This window comes from Diachasmimorpha longicaudata, chromosome 7, assembly GCF_034640455.1.
Source record: "Diachasmimorpha longicaudata isolate KC_UGA_2023 chromosome 7, iyDiaLong2, whole genome shotgun sequence".
Classification (NCBI taxonomy): Eukaryota; Metazoa; Arthropoda; class Insecta; order Hymenoptera; family Braconidae; genus Diachasmimorpha; species Diachasmimorpha longicaudata.
In genome coordinates this window covers 804055-823747 of record NC_087231.1, presented here as the reverse complement: position 1 = coordinate 823747, position 19693 = coordinate 804055, and the positions used below count along the sequence as shown (strand labels likewise).

At 43.8% G+C, this 19693-nt stretch overlaps 1 long non-coding RNA gene across 1 annotated transcript; it reads right to left on the bottom strand.

Annotated features, from left to right (window-relative positions):
• Positions 1 to 126: 126 nt before the first annotated feature.
• LOC135164170 (uncharacterized) lies at positions 127 to 2260 on the bottom strand. Its single transcript, XR_010299247.1, has 2 exons — positions 1087 to 2260; positions 127 to 819 (listed from the first exon to the last, which is right to left on the bottom strand). It is a non-coding gene; the product is annotated as an uncharacterized LOC135164170 (long non-coding RNA).
• Between the last annotated feature and the right edge of the window lie 17433 nt (positions 2261 to 19693).

Here is a 19693-nt window from a genome sequence, read left to right as displayed (position 1 = left end):
CTGCTCCCTGGAGCCGTGAGACTGAGATCCCCCTCCACCCCCCTTAATTAAATTAAATTAAAAAAAAAAGATAATATTATTACAGGAATTAAACATAGCCTAATGAAAAAATGAAGTATTACGAGATTCTTACAGTAAATGGTAACTCTATTTAATAAACATTTATTTACATGATATAAAAATTCGATATTAGTATCAAGTTGCCACAATTTAAATATTTTCATCTGTGGCTTCAATAATAGTTATATTCGATTTTTCCTCTGCCGGTATTACTGTGACGATTGGTCGATGATAACTAAAGTACGTTACGAAAGTATTGGATGAAACACCATCAAGATATCTCACAAATGCAGCATTTATTGTTGTTCCATATTTGGTAGTAGATTCTTTTGGATCGTTATTGATTTGCCATTGAAATTCTTTTTGAAGAAATGTCATTAATGGCATTGATTCAGCTCTTGCAAAATTTACATTGAAATATGCAGCTAAAAATAATGGTAGTTTATGTTTATTCGTTTTAAGAATTATTGAACCTGTTTGACTATAAGGAAATAACCTTTCATGTAAAAATGAAATGAGATGATCCATTTTGTTATTAGGTGAAATGTATATTACAATCATAATTAATTCACTTCCGTCTTGTAGTTTAACATGTGAAGAACACATATTTCCAATAGATGCAATAGTATAAAATAGTCTGGTACTATTCGATTAATAAAGTCTTACACAACATTGATAGTATGCCTTGTGTTTAACTGATCAGGGTGACGTCCAGTTTCAATAATAATATTTCGTGATCCGTCTGATGATTGTTGGGAACTGAAATATTTAAAACAATATGATATTAAAATACACAAAAAAAAAAAAATGGTGTGTCATGAAGACGCGCGATAGAAGTGAAACTGAATGATTGGATCGGCTAGGATTATTTAATTTTCTATGTTTAGAGGGAGAGGAATCATTTTAATCACGTGTCAAACACTTCTTGATAGTAAATATTAATGTATTCATCATAATAATTATACTTTTTTCAAGATACAATAATATTAGTATGAATATCATGAATTAAATCTCAATCAGCTTCACCTTCATCCTCTGGTAGACTCTTCATGAACGAAATGATAGGTTTGTGGTAACTAAAATAGGTAATGAAGACTCTTGACTCCAAATTTTCGATGGAACGTGAGAAAACTGCATCGATCGTGGTACCATGGCGTGTAGTCGATTCAATTGGTGAATTGTTCATTTCCAATGACAATTTCTGTTGCAAGAACTGAATAAATGGCTTGCAATCCTCTGAATTAAAATTAACATTAAAATCTCCACCTATAATCATAGGTATTTTGTCCAGCTCTACTCCAACTTCTGCAGCTCCCACTGGAGTATACGGCAGCAAGTGAAGGTGAACAAACTCTCTTTTTCTCTTGATATGAACGTAAACACATTGATCGTCGTCAATGTTCCTGGGCTAGTGACTGACCATTGTATTGACATCCACTGGAACATTGATCACCTGCCCCAAAATTCCGAATTGTCCATGCACATGACGCAATCTGCGAATTTGCATAAATGGAATTCTAGGAGAAATGAGTCTCTCGGACACTAAATCTAACTTCGGAAGATGTGCAGGGATCGGGGGATATACAAAGCCATTCAATTTCGACAGTGTTGGAATTTTGTCTCTCCTCAAAGCCTGGTGACAGCTGGTGCATGCCAGCTCATTATTACTTCTGAATTCTGGAAATTTTTGTTGAATACGAATTTCATTTTCAACGGATAGAGTCTTCAAGTCATTTTTAAACCATAATCTATAATATACACAACACGTAAAACCGAATGGATTATTTATAAAATCACGGTGAAAGTTCTTATGTGCAGTTTCAAACTTATTAAAGTCTGAATATTGTAATCGATCACCACGATATACATCACAATCAGGACGAGGATGAGTCGAAGTCGTTGCTAATAGTTCATTCTCTGGATTATTTACACTATCGTCCACACTGTCACGTAAGAGGTTAGCACGTGTTTGCCTCCGTTCCCTACTATCTCGTTCAATTTCAGTTTTACTTTTTTACCGTTTTCTATTCTGATCAATTCCTTCACTCGCCCGTTTTTTCTCCCGCCACGGTTTTGTCCTTTCAGCACCCGACTTCGGCATATTTGCACAAAACTCTCGATTTAAGTAATGAAGACACGCACAAAAACAAAATACGTTGCTTATGATCACTGTGTTAGAAACCAACAGCTGTTTTCCGCGATCGCGAGGCCTCCTGAACGCAGAGAATGACATGAAAGACAGAAAGTCTTCCGTCTCATTCTCGCACGATACACGAAGGCCTCTCACTCTCGCCCGATAGACGAGACGTAAGGTAGTCCGTCTCACTCTCGCTTGATTCCCGGAGGCCTCTCACTCTTACTTACTACGTTAGAGCGAGCGTTACCAAAAAGGTTGCCGATCGAGATTTCAAAACCCTCCCATAAGAAGTTTCACTTCAAAAAAAATTTTAAGTGTGGCTTCAATATACTCATGAACTCAACTCTTAGTTAATTATTCTCAGCCCCGGACCTCTCTATAAACGAGACGAAGGGGAGGGTTTGAGTCACCTACTGAGATCGTCTCCAGGTGGCGGATAGGAGGGGACCGGAGTATGAGTGGCACCTTCGGACCGGAGAGAGGAGGCTGGAAAGAGCACCTGAATCTGGATTTCCGGGGTACACTTCGGATATCGGTCTGCGATGACTATAACGTCGACCTACGGAAGTAAAAACCCGTCAGGAAGACCCAAGGCATCGCCGCGGACCAGACTCCCCAAGCTAAGGTGGAAGTTATCGTGCCGAGGGCTGAATGACACTGGGGAACAGTGTCGCAAACGATACCCTTGGGGAACCAGGCAGCACCCCATTGTATGCATGCCTTACCTCCGCATCCAGGCTCTGCGGGGGTGGACCTTCTTTTCCTGGTTACTCCTGGGAATAACATGGACCCAATAAATAATAAAAATTTTAACGCCGATGACGGTGCCCTCTCTGAGGGAACGGCAGAGGCTTGCAGGTCGGAGGAGAGCACGATCTGCGCTAGGGCTCCGGAAGGGAAACAAGCGCAGATACAAATGGAAGTGGAGGGGGAGCCAGCCTCAGAGGGGCCTACCAGTGGTGGGCCCGCTGTCGCTGACCCTACCCAGGGGAAGAGGAGAAAGGGTTGGACGGGTGCGGAGAAGCGCCGGGCCCGCCAGGCTAGGCTGAAAGCCGAGGCCTCGCGGGATCAGCAATCTCCGCAGAAAGTGACCGCGACGGAGGAAAAGGAGGAACAGGGGACAGGGCCCAAGAGGCCCAGGTCCTCAGGATCCACTCCCCCCGAAGTGGCCATGCCCAAGAAGAAGGCACAGGCGACGGAAGGACTGGGGGCAACCTCTTTCAGAGAGGCGGCAAAGGGCGAAGGCAGGGTGGCCGTAGTGCCAACTGGCCATCCGGAGCTGTCCCTGACAAGGGAACAGGCCGACCTAATCCAGGAGGCGCTAGTGGCGGCGCTGTTCGGGACTGACCAAGATGGTCAGCTCCCGAGTTTCGACGGCCACTGGTATGACGATGGCGTGCTGTGGGTGGCATGCGCGGACAGTCGATCGAGAGAGTGGTTGACTACCGTGGTGCCCGCCCTGGCACCTTGGGAAGGGGCCTCCCTTATCCTGGTGGATAAGGAAGCGCTCCAGAAGCTGATCAGGGTTACGGCCTTTCTCCCGGGAAAACCCGTGGGAGCGGCTATGGCTCTTGAGAGGCTGAGGATGCAGAATCGGGCCCCCACCGCAGGTAAGTGGAGGGTGTGGGACTGCCGGAGCGGGGAGGAGGGGCTCAACATGGTGTTGGGAGTAGACCCCAAGTCCCTAGAGGCCCTGAAGGGTTTGGGGATGGCCCGATTCTACTGCCTCGGCCGGGCTCGTTTCTACGAGACCCAGCGGAGAGCGGAGGGGGGAAAGGCGCCCCAGACGCAGCCGGGCCCAGGGAAAGTGATCGCCGACCAAGGGGGGTCAGTGACCGCAGGGGAGGGGAGAGGGCAGGAGGGAGCGCCAAAGCGTCCGGGTGGACAGGAGAGTGCCCCAGTAACTGCCGGGGAAGGCGCCCGCGAGGGAGGAGGAAAGGAGTGCGAGGAAGGCTCTCTCTTACAGAGGGACCCCGTTGCCCCAGCAAGGCCTCCGCTGAGCGGACGCACCAAGGGCCGAAGAGGAAGGCCGCCTCTGGTGAGAGGGGGCGCGGCGGGAACTGGGAGAGGGTCTCAAGGGACCCTCAACTGGGCCTTGCCGGGCTCATCCCACTCAGGACAGGTTAGGGCGCCACCAGGCGACCCTGCCTGACGGCCCACCAATGGCCAGGGGGACAAGGGGGGAAGGAGCAGAGGGCAATATGCGGGGAGACGGCTTAGGCTCTCTGCTAGTCCACTGCTCCCAGATTAACTTGCAACACTGCAAAGCTGCGACTGCCCTGCTGAGTCGCAGCCTAGCAGTAGAGCATACAGACATATGCCTTATGCAAGAGCCCTGGCAACACGGAGGCTCGGTAAAAGGCCTATCTGGAGGCGAGGTGGAGCTATTCTATGCTCGGGGCGACCTGGGCCCCAGGGCCTGCATTGCTGTAAAAAGAGCGTGCGGAGCCAGGGGAATGGCCACCTTCTGCCACAGAGACTTGGTGGCGGTTGTCGTGAGACTTCGGGGGGAGGCCGGTGCGGAGGATATCGTTTTCTGCTCGGCTTACTTCCCACATGACTCGCCGACACCACCACCTACCAAAGAGCTGCGTGATCTGGTGAATCACTGCAGAGCTAGAAAGCTGCCACTCATCATAAGTTGTGACGCAAACGCGCAGAACGTGGTGTGGGGCAGCGAAAGATGTAATGACAGGGGCACTGCTCTCCGGGAATTTATGGCAGACGTGGACCTAGAGATCCTAAACAGGGGCTCGAGGCCCACGTTTGTCACTTCTCGCTGTCAATGTATCATTGACGTAACCATGTGCACCCGCCGGCTGGCGAGGCGTTGCAGGGACTGGAGGGTGGACCGGGAGGACACACTCTCTGACCATCGCCGCATCAGATTTAGCATAGAGGGCTGTGCCCAACCGCAGCAGGACCGCCTGCGCAGAAACCCAAGGGCCACCGACTGGGACTCCTTCGAGAGGAACTTGGAGGAAAGGCTCGGGGTTGGACGCGTTAGGCCCTGCAGGGAGGACCGGTTAGAGGACGAGGTGGAAAGAATCCACGTTGCCCTAACTGAGTCCTTCGAGACGGCATGCCCGGCTAGACGAGGCAGGATGGGAAATAAAGTGCCTTGGTGGAACCGTGAGTGGTGGAGCCTTGGTGGTGCCTTGGTGGAACAGGCTGAGAAGCCAGTCCAGGAGGCTCGGAAACCGAGCGCACAAATCGAAGAGGGCCGAAGACTGGACTCTGTACAGAAATGTGCAGAGAGAGTACAAGAGGCTCATAAAACGATCAAAGGAGCTCACCTGGAGGACATACTGTGAGGAACCGGAGGCGCTTTCAGGCATCTCCAGGCTTCGCAGGGTCTTCTCGGGTGGCCCTTCACAACGGCTGAGTGGAATCACGCTGGCAAGCGGAGAGACCATCACAGAACCGCGAGAGGTCCTTGAGCATCTGGTTCGCACGCATTTCCCGGACTCTATTATAGAGCTTCCAGGAGAGTGCCCGGAAGTGGACTGGAAGCGAACAGGAAGCGGCGATCCCGACTGGGAGCTAGCCGCACGAATAGTAACGCTGGACAGGCTGCAATGGGCGGTGGACTCCTTCGAAATGTACAAGAGTCCAGGTCCGGATGGGATACATCCGGCCCTCTTGCGAAGAGGGGGGCCATTGCTCCTGCGCAGACTGATACCGGCATTCAGGGCCTGCCTAGCATTGGGCTACGTGCCAGGCAGGTGGCGGGAAGTCAGGGTTGTCTTTATCCCCAAACCGGGTAAATGCAGCTACAACGCGAAAGCCTACAGACCAATCAGCCTGAGCTCCTTCTTATTGAAGACGCTGGAAAGGCTGGTCGATAGGCACATTAAGGAGGGGGCACTGAGGATTAATCAGATATGCCCCTCACAACATGCTTAACAAGCTGGCAGATGGACTGAGACCGCGCTGCACCACTTGGTGGGCACAATAGAAAATGCGAAGGAAAGGGGGGAGAATACCCTTGGCGTCTTCATAGACATCGAAGGGGCCTTCGACAATACCGCCTTTGATACGATGGAGAAAGCTGCGGCAGCGTTTGGGATCGAGAAATCGGTCATCAAATGGATAGCCGCCATGCTCCGAACAAGAGTTGTCCACTCCACCCTTGGGGACAGTGAGGTAAGGGCTGCCGTAGGGCGTGGCTGCCCGCAGGGGGGGGGGGTTATCTCTCCTCTGCTATGGCTCCTCGTTGTTGACGGCCTCCTCACTGGACTCGAGGAACTGGGGGTAAGGACAGTCGCATACGCAGATGATGTGGCACTGCTGGTAACTAGCAGGAACTCGAGCACGCTACACAGCAAAATGCAAAAGGCGCTGGACTATGTTCAGCACTGGTGCACATCGAAGGGCCTAAGGGTAAACCCAGGCAAACCGGAGATGGTGCACTTCACACGTAGAAGGAGGGGTGCTGTTAAAGCTCCCTCCATTTATAATACAATGCTGGAATTCTCGAGTGAGGTCAAATACCCAGGTATTTGGCTCGACAAGAAGCTCAGCTGGAAAAAGCATATCGCCATGCAGACTAGCAAGGTCACTATGACATACTGGGCATGCAGGCGAATGTTTGGAAGCACATGGGGTCTAAGGCCGAGGATGGTCAAGTGGATCTACACGGCCATTATGACCCCACAGCTAACATACGCAGCCGCAGTGTGGTGGACAGCCTTGAACAAGGCCTGTCACAGGAAAGCGGTGGACAAAATAGGCAGGCTTGCGATGCTGGGCATAACAGGGGCCCTCAGAACGACCCCCAGCTCAGCGCTGGAGGCCCTGCTCTTTATGCAACCTCCACACCTAATTATAAGGGAAGAGGCGACAAGAGCGGCCGCAAGATTGCGGCTACAGGGAACATGGAAAGGAGCTAGGAATGGGCATGCTAGTGTCCTCCGCGCAGACGAAGAGCTGGAAGGGCTACTGTCGCGTGGTGCTGACGCCTGCAGACCCCGATGGCACTTTCGCAGAAAGTTCTCGGTCAATCTTGGATGGGGGGAAACCCCGTCAGGAAAGGATGCGGACTGGGTGCCGCCCCGTTGACTAGTCTGGTATACGGACGGATCACGGGTGAGCGGACGGGCAGGTGCGGGGGTCTGGTCAGAGGGGCCCGCAATAGCGAGGACCATTGGGCTGGACTCACACGCAACCGTGCTCCAGACTGAGTTAGCTGCCCTAAGAGCCTGCGCCAGGATGATCCTGGAGAGAGGGGACAAGGGCAAAAAGATCTTCATCTACTCAGATAGCAAGCGCGCGCTGAGGGCAATACTCAGGTATGAGTGTTGTTCTAAGTTGTTGAGTGAATGCGTTGAGCTGATGGAGGAAATTGCCGTAAATAATCGGCTCGAGGTGGCCTGGATTCCGGGCCACGCTGGCATCAAAGGCAACGAAAAAGCCGATGAGCTAGCAAAGAACGGTAGTTGCATGGCCTTTCAGGGGGAGGTGGAGCACGTAGGCGTGCACACCGATTTTGTGAAGGACCTGGTCAAGGAACGTGCGGATAGGAGGATCGTGGAGAGATGGGACTCGGAGACGGGTACCAGGCACACGAAATCCCTCCTAGAGGAACCCACTAGGAAGATGGCAGAGACCCTGTTGGGCCTAAACAGGGTTAAGCTCCGTACTATAGTGGGGCTTATCACTGGACACTGGCCACTGGCTCTGTACTTATCAATGATAGGCAAGGGGACAGACCCCCTATGCAAAAGATGCGGGTTGACAGAGGAGGATCCTCTTCACCTATGCACAAGATGCAGCGGACTCGATGAAGCCAGATGGAATGTCTTCGGGTCTACTTGCATAGATATACGTGTCGACAGGGACGGGATCAAGGGGCTCTATGAGTTAGCTCGTAGGGCACAGATACTCGATACCAGCGACTAGACGGCTGCCTGAGGGCAGGGTGTAAAATGGCCGTGAGGCTGATTGCACCTCCGGACAGGACCGTCTAAATATGATAAGTGATAAGTGATAGTCAATTATTGCAATATATGACTAAAGATTTGCAAATATAAATTTTATTAATAAATTTTTCGATATTAATTCCTTCATGAATAATAAAAGAATACTTAATTGAAGATAATATTAATATAATTTATATAAATTATTAATATGATTAATATGAATATAATTAATTAAATATAAAAATATAATAATTACATTTATCGAGACTTGAAAAATACGATCTACTTACTGATGACTTGGTAGTATACCATAGTGTAGTTTCACTTTCTTTGCACAAGGTTGATCACTTTGATCTTCTGAGTTATCACTGTCACGCATATTTTATTGTCAAACATTAAAATGAAAAATTAAATAAAACGCAGGTTATGTGTGCCGTAGTAAACAACAACGTCGAACTGAGTGAGAAGCCACACCGTATACTCTACTACACAGAATATAGATAGGCATACCTTAGCATAGCGCGGCGATTGCTCGCCACGGCAAGTATCGCCACGCCAACAATTCGGTTTAGGCGTGCGCCTATAGATGTTTACAGTAAGTCGATCGTATTTTTCAAGTCTCCATAAATGTAATTATTATATTTTTATATTTAATTAATTATATTCATATTAATCAGATTAATAATTTATATAAATTATATTAATATTATCTTCAATTAAGTATTCTTTTATTATTCATGAAGGAATTAATATAGAAAAATTCATTAATAAAATTTATATTTGCAAATCTTTAGTCATATATTGCAATCATTAACTAAGATTTGAGTTCATGAGTATATTGAAGCCACACTTAAAATTTTTTTTTTTTTGTGTATTTCAATATCATCTTGTTTTAAATATTTCAGTTCCCAACAATCATCAGAAGGATCACAAAATATTATTATTGAAACTGGACGTCACCCTGATCAGTTAAACACAAGGCATACTATCAATATTGTGTAAGACTTTATTAATCGAATAGTACCAGCCTATTTTAAACTATTGCATCTATTGGAAATATGTGTTTTTCACATGTTAAACTACAAGACGGAAGTGAATTAATTATGATTGTAATATACATTTCACCTAATAACAAAATGGATCATCTCATTTCATTTTTACATGAAAGGTTATTTCCTTATAGTCAAACAGGTTCAATAATTCTTAAAACGAATAAACATAAACTACCATTATTTTTAGCTGCATATTTCAGTGTAAATTTTGCTAGAACTGAATCAATGCCATTAATCACATTTCTTCAAAAAGAATTTCAATGGCAAATCAATAACGATCCAAAAGAATCTACTACCAAATATGGAACAACAATAGATGCTGTATTTGTGAGATATCTTGATGGTGTGTCATCCAATACTTTTGTCACGTACTTTAGTTATCATCGACCAATCGTCACAGTAATACCGGCAGAGGAAAAATCGAATATAACTATTATTGAAGCCACAGATGAAAATATTTAAATTGTGGCAACTTGATACTAATATCGAATTTTTATATCATGTAAATAAATGTTTATTAAATAAAGTTACCATTTACTGTAAGAATCTCGTAATACTTCATTTTTTCATTAGGCTATATTTAATTCCTGTAATAATATTATCTTTTATGCATATTACTTGTACACACACGATGTTTCACATCTGCCAGGCGTCCCATGACGGCTCATTTTTTTTCTTAAATAAAAGAATTTTTTTTAAATGACTATTCTCGCTTCTTTTTTCTTTATACATAACCTGGTCTGTTAGTTTGAAGTTTAAAATCTTAGTTCTATGTTTTTTAATAGTTCTATGTTCTTAGTTCTATGTATTGTGACGAGGCAACATAACCTTAGAGGTTATGTTGATTTTCCCCTCCACACGCCCCCTATTTTTACCGATGGTTTTATATTTCTCTCCTCACCGTTGGAGAACCCCTTCCCCTAAATCCTTCCCCTTCCCCCGATCCCCTACTCGCCGCGCTCGGACAGCGCGAGAAACACCAGAAGAAGCACCACTGAGGGATGGGATGACGTAGGACGTCCCCCTCCTTCCCGCGGTCCCCTACTCGCACGGTCACACTCACGAGAAGAGGATGATGACGTAGCGCGTCCCCCTCCGCCGCAGTCCACTGTTCACCACGCGCTGCAGGACAACGGGCGCACACGCACGTTGCGTAGTGCGTCGCCCCGCCACCCCTCGGCCCCCGAAGATGCCCACAAGCATCGATCGGTGGATCAGGGGAAGACAAATGACCTACCCCGGAAATGGACGAAATTGGGCCGAGGACCCCCGAATACTTCGGGGAGTTCCTCAAGTGGCCAATAACTCGTCACTCGTCGTTCAGCTGTCGATTAAGACAACACAGTGTGCCCCGTCATTCTGAATAATAAATTGCGGAGAATTAGTGAACTGGCCCAGGACTTCACAGCTAGAAGAAAGGCTCACCCTGCACCAGGATCAACCTGTTGTCCCTCAGGAAGAGGCTAAAGACCCGGAGGACCCCAAATAAGGAGGACAGAACCCCCAGAAATAAGGGAAATTGGCATCACCCGAGTGAGTACCCTTTCTTTTCCCCTCATCACCCAGCGGCATCATCTCCCACAATTGCATTTCCCGGAACCCCTCCAACGGTGGTAATGAACATTGTTCTCTTTCTTTTGATTAATCAGATCATTATTATTATTGTTTAATTTGTATTGGACCCCTCAATTCTCCCCCGTTTGTTTCAAAGTAGAGCCACCCCCTTTTTTCTTTGTATAATATAAAAAGTGGTCCGACAAGTGACCTGCCTGCCCCCCACCCCTGAGAATTCCCAAAGAACAGGCATTATTTCTTTCATTGTAATTTGGACATAACATTGTAAATTCCATTAATTAATATTTCTAATAAACGTATTTGATATAACAGCCTCTGCCCCGTTTTATTTAATAATTGACCCGCCCTCTAATTTAAATAATTAATAAATTAGGGAAAAGGTCACAGTATTTTAGTTCTAAATTTTTTAATAAAAAGTTTTTAAAATAAATATTTGTGTTCCTTTTTTTTTTAAACATTAACTTCTTTTCATTTTAAATTATCATTAAATAGGAATTGGGTGGGAAAAATTTAAAGGGAATCTTTTTTTCTAATTTTTATTTATTTATCTATTTTTCTTCATATATAACATACATTTTTCTTACAGCTAATCTTCATTTTCGCGGGCCGCGGGTTTTTGAAACTTCGTTTTTCAATTCGAAATACGAACGGCTGAAAACCCTCCAGTCAAAGCTGACGGTGGCGCCCCACCCGAGAATCGGTAACCCCTCCGAGAAACGTAGATTCCCAGAATTGCACAGTGTCGGTAAAAACGTAGGGCTGCCTCCCAACCAGAGTTGCAAGACCTACCATAATTATGGTATCGCTACCATAATTATACGCTTGATACCATATACCATAATAAAGTGCTATGGTATCACAATTTTACCATAATTTCAGTTCGAGGTGATTTTGAGATTTTCCTAATTTTTCGGATTTCTCGCAATTAAAAAATATATTTTTTGAAAGGTCAGGCTCTGGTACATCATTTGAATGATTTCGATTCCGCCTCAATGATGGTAGATCAATTTTGTTCGTTTTTTAATAATTCAGTTTTTCACTGGTTTGGCACTCTGCGCAAACGCATTCAGTTCATAGGCTCCCGCCAGCGAAGTTTATTGAGAACATGGTGAGGCAAGAAACGTGACTCTATTCTGGAATGGTTGATAATGTAGGTAGCGAATGCCTGAGTATAAAAATTTATTGCTGTTTTGAGTTTTAACTAATGATGGAAGATATTCTGAAATGTGATCCAATCGCAGCGCGTGTACTATGGCGGCCACTTTGGACGGTCATTCTAGTGCACGGAGCTTATTCTTCCTGCAGACTGTTCTATCTGCATGCCAGGTGACTTATATATCCGCCAAACTCGAATAAAACGGACTATTTCACACGTTTCATCACACTATTTAGAGCAGATAGTCATTTTCAGCAATCGTCAGGTAAATAAAGATGCTATCAGCTTTTTCTTCGTCAATAATGACCATGAGTGCAATTCGCAAGTACGTATTTATTTTTCATCCAGCATGACAGATTCAGAGGGAGGTGACCAGCCCGATACTCCACCATCGAGTCACCATCGTATCAAAAGAGTTAAAGTAGCTCAGAAATTTCGAAATGACTGGCTATCCGATGAAAGATTCAAACGTTGGCTCGTCAAGATTCCAGATAACCTATTTAAAGCCAAATGTAAATTGTGTGATAAGGTTCTCACCGCTGATGTCTCAGTGCTACTTTCTCATCGAAAATCAGCGAAGCATGAGTCCAAAGAAAATCCTGTAATATCAGAGACTTCGAAAATCACACAGTTCTTGAAATCAGTGAACTGCAATGAAGCTTCAACATTGGATACAAGCGTCACCATTGCCGAAATACGGTTGTCAGGTTTCTTCGCTGAGCATAACATCGCACTCAATTTGATGGATAAATTGACTCCCACATTAAAAAGCATCTTCCACGACTCACCAATTGCTCAGAAATTGGCCTTGAAAAGAACCAAAGGGACAGCAATTATAACAAAGGTGATAGGTGAAACTGAGAAATCTGAACTGGCTAAGAAATTACCGAAAACAAAATTTATTATTCTCACAGATGAATCGACTGATATCTCAACCACAAAATCGAGTTGTATAATAGTTCGTTTCTATGATGAAGCAGAACAAAAAATTGTGAGTACATTCTGGGCATTGTCACAAGTCTTTCACGAGGATGGGTCTGTTACAAGTGCTACTGGGGAACATTTGTATACAGTTCTCGTCAATAGCTTCAAAGAGCGAGATATTCCGATGGAGAATATTATTGGATTCGGATCAGATGGTTGCAGTGTAATGATGGGGCAGTGGAATTCGGCAGCAAGCAGATTGAAACGTGATTTTCCGGGAATTATCATTTTCAAATGCTTATGCCACTCACTCCATTTGGCTGCCAGTGCCTCATGTAAACAATTACCCCGAACAATTGAAGATCTAGCTCGAAATGTCTACAATTTTTTTCATGCAAGCGCGAAACGATTATCTGCTTTTGCTCAATTTCAAGTTTTTACGGACTCTCCTGTTCATTCATACTACACCCTTCACAAACTCGGTGGTTGTCGTTGACGGCAGTGGTGGAAAGAATGCTAGAACAGTGGTCAGCGTTACATTTATTTTTCACTGAAAAGAGATTTGAGGAGAAGTTGGTGGTAGCAGAAACTATTTACAATAGTTTGCAGGACCCTTTCAACAAATTATATTTCCTTTTTTTAAATGGGTGCTACCACTGTTCTCACAAGCTAATCAATATTTCCAATCCAGTAAAGTGGTCATCACTGATGTACATGACAAAATGACAGCGCTTTACAGAGATCTCCTTTGCTCCTACATGAAACGGAGTTACGTGGTCACGACTGATTTGATCAAAATAGATCCTCAAGAAACTTCACAATTTCTTCCTAATTCCCAGATGTATTTGGGTGTTCATGTGATGACAGAAATGTCGAAGGACGTATTCAGTGAGAGAAAGGACTTAGTGGAATTCTTCTAGAATAAATGCAGGAACTTCTTAATGACTGCATGTCTTGAAATCAAGAAACGCTATGAGTTTGACAATCCTCTCTTGGATCAAATTAGAGTCTTCAAACCTAAGAATGCATTATCTCACAGAACAAGAGAATCGATGCCTTCTCTTGCTTCGTTACTCTCTCCTCTCCCAAGGATTTGCCGAAATTCAGATTTCCAAGCCATTGATAACGAATGTCGCAATTTGCCTTTGCATCAATTTCGCGAGGATAAGCTCGACGACTTGCTCAAATTGGAGACAGATGCTTTCTGGGCCAAGTTATTATTTTTGAAGAATGATGATGATGGTGGGTATCTATTCCATAATCTCTCTACAGTGGTGCTGCAGATAGTATCTCTCCCACATTCCAATGCGGATAGTGAACGTATCTTCTCCAAAATTAATTTGATTAAGACCAAGGCCAGGAATAAACTGATCATTTTTACTGTTAATGGCTTGGTTTTAACAAGTCAACGAGTGAAATCTGATGGAGGAAGCTCAGAATTCAAACCATCACCAGACATGTTATCCAAAATGAAAAGCTCATTTTTATACGGAGATGAGAAGAGTACTACTAATCCACTTGTGAAGCCTTGTTTTGCTACTTTTACAGTTGCTACTGATTTTCATGTGCAATCCACGGGTGAACCTACATCTATTGAGGAAACTGATGATGAAATCATCTTTGATTAATTCATATTTCTGACATTGTTACTATTTTTTTAAAATGAGGTATCAAAGTTTATGCTTAAATCCTAGATATATCAATAATAAATTGACTATTCGCTACTTAAGAATGATTCGAACAATGTTATTTTAAAGTTTCGTACCGTTTTCGGAAGATTCTACCTTACCATCCCTTGATACCATTATTTTCTGCTGAATACCATAGGTTTGGGATGGGGATACCAGAATCCATTGCCTCGGGTCTGGCAAAACTGTGCTTCACTGGTTGTTCGATGATCGGTCTTTACAGTCCTTTCATAAACTATTTGCTTCAGACACAAAACGTAACGATCGCATTGTTATAAAAATGTTCAACAAAATTATTCAAAAACGCAATTGTAATCGTAGAAATTTAAGTAAACCTTTTCAGAACTTATCTGGTAAAGGTAGTTTGCATTGTAACCAACGGTCTTTGAAAAATATATTCCGTTTGCATTAATTTAATCATAATAATAATAATAATAATTTTGATTATCACTATTTTTAAATCCCTAATATTATGTACCACCCCCCATACAAGTATAATTTCTGAATAAATGTATTTATATACTCAATAAATAATAATGTATTATATATTTATTTCCTTTTCCACATTGTAAGAGTGTGCGGGTTTTGTCAGGATTTAATTATCAATCACTAGTGTCTTATTAAGATGTCGTTTAGTTGATCTATTTTGGTCAGTACAATTTGATGGCTCACGCCGGACTGTTTCACGTTTAGTATCAACCGATACTCGTCAATTCTAACCTGTAGAGTGGGAAGGCAATTTAGGCAGCTCTCTCGCGAGAGTATACTTATTATTATGAATATCGATTTTTCCCCCTTACAGTTCGGCTATCCTGACAATAGTTCTCCCCGAACTACACATATATATATACACATTTCAAGTTCCCATCTTATACATTCTCATTCAGTGTCTGGATAAAATTTCGTGAAACACATCTACAAATTTCCACAATAACAAGCTTCGTCAAAATTTTCAAACTTTCGTATCAACAAATCCAATAGGTATTATCTCAACTCGGAGACCACAAGTCGCTCTCAAAATAAATAATCTTAAGTCATTCTCACTAAATTATTCTAGTTTACAGTTGTAATTAATTATAATTTACATACATCGATTGTTAGTTTTCTTTGGGTTCGTTTTCGAATTTTACGGCGCTGATCTACCCCAAACAATAACTTAGGTAATTTTTGCAAAATACTCATCGTCCGATGTCGATGCTGCTAGAACTTCTCGCTGCGTGTCTACGTTGTTAACGTGCCATTTTTTTCCTGGACAATCTTTCATCATGTGGCCTAGCTCGCCGCACTTGTAACAGGGTTTCCTTCTCGTCGACAGAACTGGGCAATGGAATTTCGTGTGACCCTGTTTTTTGCAATAATTGCACATCCGGGTATCCTCCACCATCGATGGGCCACTGAATCCTTCCGTAATTTCTTCGCATGTCGACTGCTCGCCTTTACTTCCAGCTGAGGCAGCTAGCCTAGATGTTTCTCTTTTCTGGAGAAAGGTGCGCCCTTTCTGGTCTTCTTCCCTGTGCTCACGCCTCATGGATACCTTCTTGAAGGCCTTGAGCATCTCAGTTTTCGAAGAGAAATTTTGAATCCTGGCCTGACTACGAAGTGCTGGATCCGGTATTCCATCAATCAGGTAGTCAACCAGCTCGTCCTCTGCAACGGCGATGCGGTTAGCAAGCGCCAGCTTGTCCAAATAATATTCGCCAAAAGTTTCAAAGGCCTTCCACTGTCGGGCCTCAAATTTTCGCCTCAGATCAAGTTTCGTTGGTCGGTCGTCGAATACCGACTTCATCTCGTCCAATAACTCCTGCAGATTCATGCCCAAGTGTTCTGGCTTCGAGTGAAACCACTCAAGAGCCCCACCCTTCAGCCGCTGACCGACAATTAGACGCATTGAGAACTCTTCTAGGTTATAATTGGCCTTGAGGAACTCTAACTGCTGCTCCCACTTCCAAAAAGCATCCTGAGCCCCGGTGAATTCAGCTAACATTTCCGAAATTACCTTAATATTCCGAGATGACGATACTCCGCCTGGTGCACCTTCGTCTCTGTCTCGTGGGGGTTCCCTATGCACGTTGACTCGTAGCAGTTCTAACTCGCGTCGCGCGATTTCCAGTTCTCTCCTCATCAGGTCACGTTCCCTGCGTGCAAGGTCAAGCTCTTGCTGCATAAATTCCTGCCTGCGTTGTTGTTCCTCATTTTCCTCTAAGGCGTCAATCTGCTCCTGATCATCGTCGACCCGTCTCCATTCTCCTTCCGGATAATGCGTCATCAAACGAGTAATCAATTCGTTTTTATTCCCACTCTGTGGTAAGCCAGCCTTTTACAGTTTACATTTAAGTTCGTTGATCGTAAACACGTGAGCCTCTTGATACACCATTGTGACTATTGTTGACACGAAAGTCTCAACCAAAATTTTAATCCGACGAAGGCCAGTGTTTACCAGTTGACGTTCAAATTTTATTTCCCGTGATACCACCTAATTCAGAGCCCAATTCTATATAGGATGACCGACTTTCCGCTCTTGTTATTTATCACAGGTGCCTCCCAACACGACAATTGGCACACGTAAACAGCGCTACCGTAGAATATTCTGGATTCTATGGATCACGTGGAACCTGGAATGCCGTGAGGTATCACACCAATTCGTCAACTATTTCCTTTAGAAGACAATTTCTTTAAGCTCAAATCTACGTATAACGTGGAAATTATCCACCCAATATTCAAATTCTTTGTACTGACCACTCAGAATTCACAAATCTCGACGATGGTCTCCCACTCCAAATAACTGTAGCCAAAGTTCCCAGTGGAGGACGCGTCGTCTCAAAAACTCGTGATCGGTACCCAAATCCAGTTATAACGTGGAAATCATCCACTCAATATTCAAATTCTTCGTACTGACCACTCAAAATTCACAAATCCCGACGATGGTCTCCCACTCCAAATAACCGTAGCCAAAGTTCCCAGTGGAGGACGCGTCGTCTCAAAAAACTCGTGATCGGTACCCAAATCCAGTTATAACGTGGAAATCATCCACTCAATATTCAAATTCTTCGTACTGACCACTCAAAATTCACAAATCCCGACGATGGTCTTCCACTCCAAATAACCGTAGCCAAAGTTCCCAGTGGAGGACGCGTCGTCTCAAAGAAACTGGTGATCAGTACCCAAATCCCTCAGTACATTGGTACAGGGCTCAAAATTGTCTCCACGATTCGCTAACAAACATTCGAACGAAACACTAACAAAATGAGGATCGTTAACTGATTTTGTAGTGTTCGGTTACGAATCAAAATTATAGAACGATCGTGATCGTACAGACGCTTCGACTCTATGTTTGTCGAAAAAACCAAAACCAAATTCCAAAAGTTCAATTTACAGTGAGTCCGGCCAAATTTCTTGAGACTTATAGATCCAGTATCCCACTTCTGATTTTGTAAGAGTGTGAGGGTTTTGTCAGGATTTAATTATCAATCACTAGTGTCTTATTCAGATGTCGTTTAATTGATCTATTTTGGTCAGTACAATTTGATGGCTCACGCCGGACTGTTTCACGTTTAGTATCAACCGATACTCGTCAATTCTAACCTGTAGAGGGGGAAGGCAATTTAGGCAGCTCTCTCGCGAGAGTATACTTATTATTATGAATATCGATTTTTCCCCCTTACAACATATATATCCACATTTCCCACGTCGCCCACTCCCCCCCCCCTTTAAATCACGTGACCCTTATCACCCACTTTCCACCCATTCGAACCACGTGACCCTTACCACCACCCACCCACCACCCACTTCCTGTCGAACAATGACATTTTTTGGGGACCCTCACCCCAGGGGGCCCCAGAGCGGCGACGTCCTCCGCAAAGGACAATGGGGAAAACGTGTTCGGACACGTCTGGAAAAAGGGGGGAAGGGGGACGATTCCTGGAATAAATTCGCCAATCGTGCCCACTTACTACTACTCATTGAGTGCCAAAAGATATATGAAAATTAACGATTTGATTCGGGATTTGAAAACCATTTATACACCCATAAAAACGGAATTTCAATTAGAAGGAGAGTTAGGATCGCTATTTCAAAAAAATACAGATTCGATAATGGTATTCGCGAATAAGTTGAGGAAAAAAGGCCGCGAAATCGTCGAACTCTTTAAAATAAAAAATCCGGATCATAACGATGATCAACTTAAATATTATAAAGATAGAGTCGACGAGAACATTAGACAATGTTTTTTACAAGGTTTAAAACCGGAAATCGACCAGCGCATGCCACCGTGCGCAACAATGAATGAGGCATACGACTTGGCAATCGAGATCGAGCGCAAGTTAGTCGCGAAAAATGAATTAAGGAGAGAAAACAGCAGAGATCATGAATTAAAAAAATCCACAATTCCTGAAAAACCGGTTAAATTTACTAAAAATAATGCTGAAATCAAGAATAAAAGTTTTGATCCGCGTCATAAACAAAAATCGTTTAATCCGAATCCAATCAATAATCAAAGAAATATAAATCAAAATTTTAATAATCGAAATAATTATATAATAAATCAACATCATTTCCAATCAGGTACTTGTCAACTTTGCAATAAACGAGGTCATTCCGCACAAACGTGTTTCACTCGTAATAAAAATCAAAATTCAAACAATATCACTTGCCAAATTTGCCATAAAAACAACCACACAGCAAAGACTTGCTTTCTGTTGAATAAAAGCACAGAAATAAATAGGACAAAATGTTAATTATGTGACAATTTTGGACATACTGCAGATAGGTGCAGAGGCGGCTCGAGTCGTTCAAAATTCAGGAGTAAAAATCAAGTAACATGTCATTATTGTAACGAAGAAGGGCACATTATGTCGAACTGTCAAGCTTTAGCCCAAATAAAACCGGAAAACCAAAAATTGTCTTTCCAATCGGGCGCGAGGAAAGATGTGGAAACCCAGCGTCCAGTAATAAGTGTCCAGGAAGCGGAGTCAGAAGACGACTCCCAGTAATTTCCGTAAAATTTAAAAGTAACGAGGATATACCGTTCATTAGAATCGGATCTAATGATAACAACGATAAAATTGAATTAATGCTTGATTCGGGAGCCTCGCCGAATCTAATAAAAAATAAATACGTGGAAAAAGAGATAAACATTGATAAATCAAATATAATTGAATTACACGGAATTTCCGAAATTCCGG